The sequence below is a fragment of the Neoarius graeffei genome, chromosome 12, assembly GCF_027579695.1.
Source record: "Neoarius graeffei isolate fNeoGra1 chromosome 12, fNeoGra1.pri, whole genome shotgun sequence".
In the NCBI taxonomy this organism is placed as follows: Eukaryota; Metazoa; Chordata; class Actinopteri; order Siluriformes; family Ariidae; genus Neoarius; species Neoarius graeffei.
In genome coordinates, this window is record NC_083580.1 from 56400422 (window position 1) to 56408828 (window position 8407).

The following is an 8407-nucleotide window of genomic DNA, read 5'->3' on the forward strand; positions in this document are numbered from 1 at the left end:
GCCATCCCATTGATTGAAAACACCTGACTCTAATTTCACCTTCAAATTAACTGCTAATCCTAGAGCAGGGGTGTCAAACCTGATCCATAAAGGGCCTTGTGGCTGCAGGTTTTCATTCCAGCCATGCAGCAGCACACCTGACTTGGCTCATTCAATCAACTGAACTGTCTTCACACAGTCAAATACTTGCAGCCACACCCACCCTTGATTAAAGGGTGGGTGTGTCAGTTGATTGAATAAGCCAAATCAGGGTGCTGCTGCATGGCTGGAATGAAAACCTGCAGCCACACGGCCCTTTATGGATCAGGTTTGACACCCCTGTCCTAGAGGTTCACATACTTTTGCCACTCACAGATATGTAATATTGGATCATTTTCCTCAATAAATAAATGACCAAGTATAATATTTGTGTCTCATTTGTTTAACTGGGTTCTCTTTATCTACTTTTAGGACTTGTGTGAAAGTCTGATTATGTTTTAGGTCATATTTATGCAGAAATATAGAACATTCTAAAGGGTTTCACAAACTTTCACTGTGTGAAACACTGTGTGTGTGTGTGTGTGTGTGTGTGTGTGTGTGTGTGTGTGTATATATATATATATATATATATATATATATATATATATATATATATATACACACACACACACACAGTAAGCACTGCCTAAAAGCAGAGCTCCCGATGAGTGTAAAATTTGTTCGTAAATAATCCAACGTTTATTTAAAAAAAAGAAGCAAATTAAAAATAAGCACTGGATAAAAACCCATCTGTCTTATGTAAATAAAGATACAAATTTAATTATCCAGTGGTCAAGTATTTGAGATATGTTCCTTTGCACTTATGATCAGGTTCCCTGTGGTTGCAAAAAGTCATCAAAAATCAGGTCGATGCTTGACCATATTCTCAGCTTCATTCGGCTATAAATCCTGACAGAGCATAGACATTACTCTTCAGATTTTTCTGATGTGGGTGTTTTTTTTTTTCCATGTCTTGGCGGGTCAGCTGGTTTGGATATCATTTTGCGGGTTTGACCCAACAGATTCGGGTCTGAAATTAAAAACTGTGTAAATGCTTCAAGTGTCCACTAGAGGTCACTATTGGCTATAACATACAGGGCTGTGCCTCATGTGAAACTCATTTTAGATAACATTTTCATGTGGGCGGCTCGGTGGTGTAGTGGTTAGCACTGTCGCCTCACAGCAAGAAGGTCCGGGTTCGAGCCCTGTGGCCGGCGAGGGCCTTTCTGTGTGGAGTTTGCATGTTCTCCCCGTGTCTGCGTGGGTTTCCTCCGGGTGCTCCGGTTTCCCCCAAAGACATGCAGGTTAGGTTAACTGGTGACTCTAAATTGACCGTAGGTGTGAATGTGAATGGTTGTCTGTGTCTATGTGTCAGCCCTGTGATGACCTGGCGACTTGTCCAGGGTGTACCCCGCCTTTCGCCCGTAGTCAGCTGGGATAGGCTCCAGCTTGCCTGCGACCCTGTAGAACAGGATAAAGCGGCTAGAGATAATGAGATGAGATGAGACATTCTCATGTAAGTCATGTCAAAAAAGGAAATTGTAGAAGTGTATAATTTTTATTAATCGTAGCTTAAACACTTGAATGAAAATGAGGGATTCTTAAAGTTTTACAGCCAGGCCCCCCCTCCCCCTCTCCTCTTTAGCTCATCAGTACAGATTTATTTTACTATTTCAGTATTGGGTTCATGATTCAAATGTATAAAATGATTTAGTATGATTATAATATAAATATTATACAATATAATAAGATAGTTATATTTTGTTTATTTATTGGCGCCATAAAGCTTTTTATTAGTGAGTTTATCACTGACAGACCACAGTAGGCCCAGTCTGACGTTATTCTTAGTCTTTCTTCGCTTCTCGGCCTTTTGGCTAAGATCAAGTGTAGTATCTGTTCTTATCAGTTTAATATCTGATATGTCCTTTAGGGCGGCATGGTGATGTAGTGGTTAGCGCTGTCGCATCACAGCAAGAAGGTCCTGGTTCGAGCCCTGTGGCCGGCGAGGGCCTTTCTGTGCGGAGTTTGCATGTTCTCTGCGTGGGTTTCCTCTGGGTGCTCCGGTTTTTCCCACAGTCCAAAGACATGCAGGTTAGGTTAACTGGTGACTCTAAATTGACCGTGAGTGTAAATGGTTGTCTGTGTCTATGTGTCGGCCCTGTGATGACCCAGCGACTTGTCCAGGGTGTACCCCGCCTTTCGCCCGTAGTCAGCTGGGATAGGCTCCAGCTTGCCTGCAACCCTGTAGAATAGGATAAAGCGGCTAGAGATGATGAGATGAGATATGTCCTTGAAATGAGAATGTTATATTAAACAGATTTTTAGAACAGGAAACTGGGGCTTGCTCCTTCTGCTCCATGCATCAACCTGGCATTGTAGTACCTCCAGGAATGGTGCCTTTGTTCAAATGGGTGGCACGGTGGTGTAGTGGTTAGCACGGTCGCCTCACAGCAAGAAGGTTCTGGGTTCGAGGCCGGCGAGGGCCTCTCTGTGTGGAGTTTGCATGTTCTCCCCGTGTCTGTGTGGGTTTCCTCCAGGTTTCCTCCCAAAGACATGCAGTTACGTAGGTTAACGTGGAGCGGCCTTGGGTTGAAGTGCCCTTGAGCAAGGTACCTAACCCCTGACTGCTCCCTGGGCGCGCTAGTGTGGCTGCCCACTGCTCTGTGTGTGTGTGTGCGTGTGTTCACTGCTTCAGATGGGTTAAATGCAGAGGATGAATTTCACTGTGCTTGAATTGTGCATGTGACAAATAAAGGTTTCTTCTTCATTCTTTCTTTCTTTTTAAATCAGAGCTTGGATTAAATCTATTTAATTCACATGACTAGTCAAGCCAGGTAATAACTCCAAGAAAACAAAGGCATTCTGCTGCTTTGGATATTGCACACCAGTACAGATTTAATGATGATTAGAAAGCATACTTCTTTCTTTTTTATTTTATGGAAGCCTTTATTAAGATGAAAACAAGGAGAGGATCATGAATACCCAGCTGCAGATGGACCTGTTAGAGATCCTGAAGAACATGTTCCTGTGTCAGAAGACATTGACGGAGGAGCAGATCAAGTGGCTGGTCGAACACAAATACATAAAGAGGGACGAGATGGATATTAACAGGTTTGTTTCTGCACACATCTCAGAACACAGCAGGATCTTACAGGAAACCAGATTAACTGCTGGCATGCAGCCTGAATGATATACTTTTACAGTACAACAACAACAAAAAAGGAACATTAGGGCAAACAGAGATCAAATAAAGAGCTTTGATTTGTTACTACGTTGACTGATTAGATTCTGAATTGAGCTGGTCAGATGGTGTGGTCATGTGACTATAATTTATCCTCAACATGGTTTGGAGCAATAAAGGGCAAGTCAAAACCTTTATATTTAAGGGGAAACATATCATGAACCTCATTTATCAAGCTCGATATGAATGAATTTATGGCTCTCAGGAGCATTTACACAAGAAATGTGGTATTCCTGGAAATCAAGTTAGTTGGGGAAAATGTTTGTGTTTTACAAGAGCTCCTAAGTTTGTGTAGGTTTACAGTACCGTGCAAAAAGTCTTAGGCACATGCTGTAGACCAAAAATGGCTTAAAAATAATGAAATGAAATGTTTCAATATTTATAAAAATACTATAAACAGGAAGCAGTAAGCCATAATAAATGAAACAGTCAATATTTGGTGTGAGACGACCCTTTGCTTAAAAAAAATAGTCTCAGGTACACTGAGTGCAGTTTTATAAGGAAATGAGCTGTAGGTTTTACTGAGCATCTTACAGAACCAGCCACAGTTCTTCTGGACACTTTGACTGTCACACTCGCATCTTCATTCTGCAGCAAAACCCAGTAACATTCATTATGTTTTATTTTTTAATCTGAAAAGTGGTCTTTTATGTAATATGCTGCTCGGATACAAACTTTTTTTTTCCTGTAACATTTAATTTTGTGCTGGAAAATGAACATGTGGAACTCTAAAAATGTCTTTGTACTGAATCAATAATGGAGACATCCATCCATCCATCCATCCATCCATGAATGCTTGTCCTGTACAGGGTCGCAGGCAAGCTGGAGCCTATTCAAGCTGACTACGGGCGAAAGGCGGGGTACACCCTGGACAAGTCACCAGATCGTCGCAGGGCTGACACAGAGACAAACAACCATTCACACTCACATTCACACCTACGGTCAATTTAGAGCCACCAATTAACCTAACCTGCATGTCTTTGGACTGTGGGGGAAACTGGAGCACCCGGAGGAAACCCATGCGGACACGGGGAGAACATGCAAACTCTACACAGAAAAGCCCTCGCCAGCCACTGGATATTGGATCATTTTCCTCAATAAATAAATGACCAAGTATAATATTTTTGTCTCATTTGTTTAACTGGGTTCTCTTTATCTACTTTTAGGACTTGTGTGAAAATCTGATGATGTTTTAGGTCATATTTATGCAGAAATATAGAAAATTCTAAAGGGTTCACAAACTATCAAGCACCACTGTATCTGTGTGTGCACACAGATTTGGTTCTTGGGGCTCACAAAGAGTTTTTTGAAAAATACACTTAAACTGGAGAGAGAGAGAGAGATGTTCATATGTATCAATGTGTGTGCATTACGTATTAGTTTATCAGGTGTCTGTGCATAGTTATATATTTATTGGGGTTCACAAAGAGTTTTGTGAAAAATACACTTTCTCTGTTTAGAGAGAGGGGTGCGCACGCGTGTGTGTGTGTGTGTGATTTAGTTCTTGGGGTTCACAAACAGATTTGTAAAAATACACTTAAACTGGAGAGAGAGAGAGAGAGAGAGAGAGATTCATATGTATCAGTGTGTTTGCAGATTTGGGTCTTGGGGTTCACAAGGAGTTTTGTGAAAAGTACACTTAAACTGGAGCGAGAGAGAGAGGTTCATACTGTATGTATCAATATGTGTGCGTGTTTTGATTTACGTATCAGTTTATCAGGTGTCTGTGCATAGTTATACAGTTAGGTCCATAAATATTTGGACAGAGGCAACATTTTTCTAATTTTGGTTCTGTACATTACCACACTGAATTGTGAACAAAACAATTCAGATGCAGTTGAAGTTCAGACTTTCAGCTTTAATTCAGTGGGTTGAACAAAATAATTGCATAAAAATGTGAGGAACTAAAGCATTTTTTAAACACAATCCCTTCATTTCAGGGGCTCAAAAGTAATTGGACAAATTAAATAATTGTAAATAAAATGTTCATTTCTAATACTTGGTTGAAAACCCTTTGTTGGCAATGACTGCCTGAAGTCTTGAACTCATGGACATCACCAGACGCTGTGTTTCCTCCTTTTTAATGCTCTGCCAGGCCTTTACTGCAGCGGTTTTCAGTTGCTGTTTGTTTGTGGGCCTTTCTGTCTGAAGTTTAGTCTTTAACAAGTGAAATGCATGCTCAATTGGGTTGAGATCAGGTGACTGACTTGGCCATTCAAGAATATTCCACTTCTTTGCTTTAATAAACTCCTGGGTTGCTTTGGCTTTATGTTTTGGGTCATTATCCATCTGTATTATGAAACGCCGACCAATCAGTTTGGCCGGATTTGAGCACACAGTATGTCTCTGAATACCTCAGAATTCATCCGGCTGCTTCTGTCCTGTGTCACATCAATAAACACTAGTGACCCAGTGCCACTGGCAGCCATGCATGCCCAAGCCATCACACTGCCTCCGCCATGTTTTACAGATGATGTGGTATGCTTTGGATCATGAGCTGTACCATGCCTTCGCCATACTTTTTTCTTTCCATCATTCTGGTAGAGGTTGATCTTGGTTTCATCTGTCCAAAGAATGTTCTTCCAGAACTGTGCTGGCTTTTTTAGATGTTTTTTAGCAAAGTCCAATCTAGCCTTTTTATTCTTGAGGCTTATGAGTGGCTTGCACCGTGCAATGAACCCTCTGTATTTACTTTCATGCAGTCTTCTCTTTATGGTAGATTTGGATATTGATACGCCTACCTCCTGGAGAGTGTTGTTCACTTGGTTGGCTGTTGTGAAGGGGTTTCTCTTCACCATTGAAATTATTCTGTGATCATCCACCACTGTTGTCTTCTGTGAGTGTCCAGGTCTTTTTGCATTGATGAGTTCACCAGTGCTTTCTTTCTTTCTTTCTTTCTTTCTTTCTTTCTTTCTTTCTTTCTTTCTTTCTTTCTTTCTCAGGATGTACCAAACTGTAGATTTTGTCACTCCTAATATTGTAGCAATTTCTCGGATGGGTTTTTTCTGTTTTCGCAGCTTAAGGATGGCTTGTTTCACCTGCATGGAGAGCTCCTTTGACCGCATGTTTTCTTCACAGCAAAATCTTCCAAATGCAAGCACCACACCTCAAATCAACTCCAGGCCTTTTATCTGCTTAATTGAGAATGACATAACGAAGGAATTTCCCGCACCTGCCCATGAAATAGCCTTTGAGTCAATTGTCCAATTACTTTTGGTCCCTTTAAAAACAGGGTGGCACATGTTAAGGAGCTGAAACTCCTAAACCCTTCATCCAATTTTAATGTGGATACCCTCAAATGAAAGCTGAAAGTCTGGACTTTATGTCCATGTCCATTATATAACTATAACTTGAATATGTTTCAGTAAACAGGTAAAAAAACTAAATTTGTATCAGTGTCCAAATATATATGGACCTAACTGTATGTGCATATTTGTGTGTGTGTGTGTGTGGGGGGGGTATTGGGGTTCACAGACAGTTTTGTGAAAAATACACTTTCTCTGTTTCGAGAGAGAGAAAGAGATAGGGGATGCATATGTATCTGTGTGTGTGTGTGCTGTATCAGTTTATCAGATCTCTGTGCATAGTTATATGCATCTCCGTGCATCTCTCTCTCTGTGTGTGTGCGTGTGTGTATGTGTGTGTGTGTCCATCTCTCCCGCACATGCTCAGATGCAGAGGCTCCCCCTGGCCTGCGCGCGCTGGTCTGCAGGCGGGAAGAAAGGGGAGCGCGCGCGTGAGTGAGAAAGAACGAAAGAGAGAGAGAGAGGAGGAGGAGGAGGCTCGGGTCGCCGCTGCATCCCTGGAGGAGCAGAGCGAAGAGGAGAAAAGAGAAGAGGGGAGAAGAGAAGAGAGGAGACGCCGCCGAGAGAGCGGAGCGGTGCTCAGGTACGGCATTACTGTGCGCGCTAGGCTCGGAGTGTACACTGCTTTGAGACTGTTCAAAAGCCCAGGTTTTAGATCCGGCGTTTGATTTGATTCAGTCCGATGTGTGTCGAGGTGTAAATCTGTCCACCTGACGGCGATCTAACGGCACAAGCGAGCGCCAGCATGCGCTTTCTGCTGTTGTGCGCGTGCTGAGCGAGCTATTTCGCTGCGAATACTATATCACTGATATATATATATATATCTTAGGTTATTGCTTGGTACTGAAATTCCAAATGTATTTTGGAACAATGCCAGAAAACTTACAAATACATTTTATAATTACATCTCGTCATTTGTGCATGTAGTGCATTTAGTTTATCACATCTTTATACATATTGTATTTTTCCCATACTGTATGTGGTAAACTAAATGCACTACATGCACACCTTATCTCAGCTAAAATATTACAAGGTGCAATTATTGTGTCATGCGATAATTTCCACTAAAATATTAAAGAACCCTTACATCTATAATCTTTGGGATTTTTGAAGCCTGTGATGTGATTCACATCCTGTAAATTGAGAAGTAAGTCAAAGCCAATGCACAGGCTGGTTTCTGGTTTCCTGTCAGATTCAAAGGAGCTGGGCAGGAACCACAGTAGATGGCCCGACGCCACCACACCCCACCGTTATCCCACCCCATCATGCAATAGTGTCTGCAGTGCCAGATCTGGGATACCCTCGGAAAAAGAGAGAGAGAAAGGAGGGGAGACATAGAGGGGGCGTTCTACCGAGCCGTTTGGGCTGTTTTTGTTTCCTCTAGCCAACCAGTCCATCTGTCTCTATTTCTCTCTGCCTCTCTTGCTCTTCATGCTCTCTGCAGCCCTTTTCCTCTCCCTGAATTAAAGCCCCCTGTCTCATGGGATGCTTATCCTCCAGGACTTATTTTCAGGAGAACTTGGGCATGACCAGTGATTTGTCACCTAGAATATCATTTACCTGCTTCCTATATAAAGCCAAGGCATTAAACTGCATCCATTTACCCGTCTGCTTGTAAAGTTTTATGAGAATGCTGGCCGCGATGAGGTGTCAGTTGAAACGTTGGATAAATGCTTCACTGCACATTAGCTGATATATTATGGCTACTTTAAAATGCATTCAGATCACTTTTCCGCTGCATGTGTCAAACTATGGATTCATCAGTCTGGTACTAAGTATTGCTCTCACAAACGCTGGCTCGAAACACTGGCTCGGTGTGGTACCTGATTTTATATACATACTA

The 8407-nt window shown here is 42.0% G+C and overlaps 1 non-coding gene across 1 annotated transcript; it reads left to right on the forward strand.

The window, feature by feature from the left end:
• The first annotated feature begins 1872 nt into the window (after positions 1 to 1872).
• On the forward strand, positions 1873 to 2071 carry LOC132895818 (U2 spliceosomal RNA). The gene has a single exon (XR_009655851.1). It is a non-coding gene; the product is annotated as a U2 spliceosomal RNA (small nuclear RNA).
• Positions 2072 to 8407: the final 6336 nt, after the last annotated feature.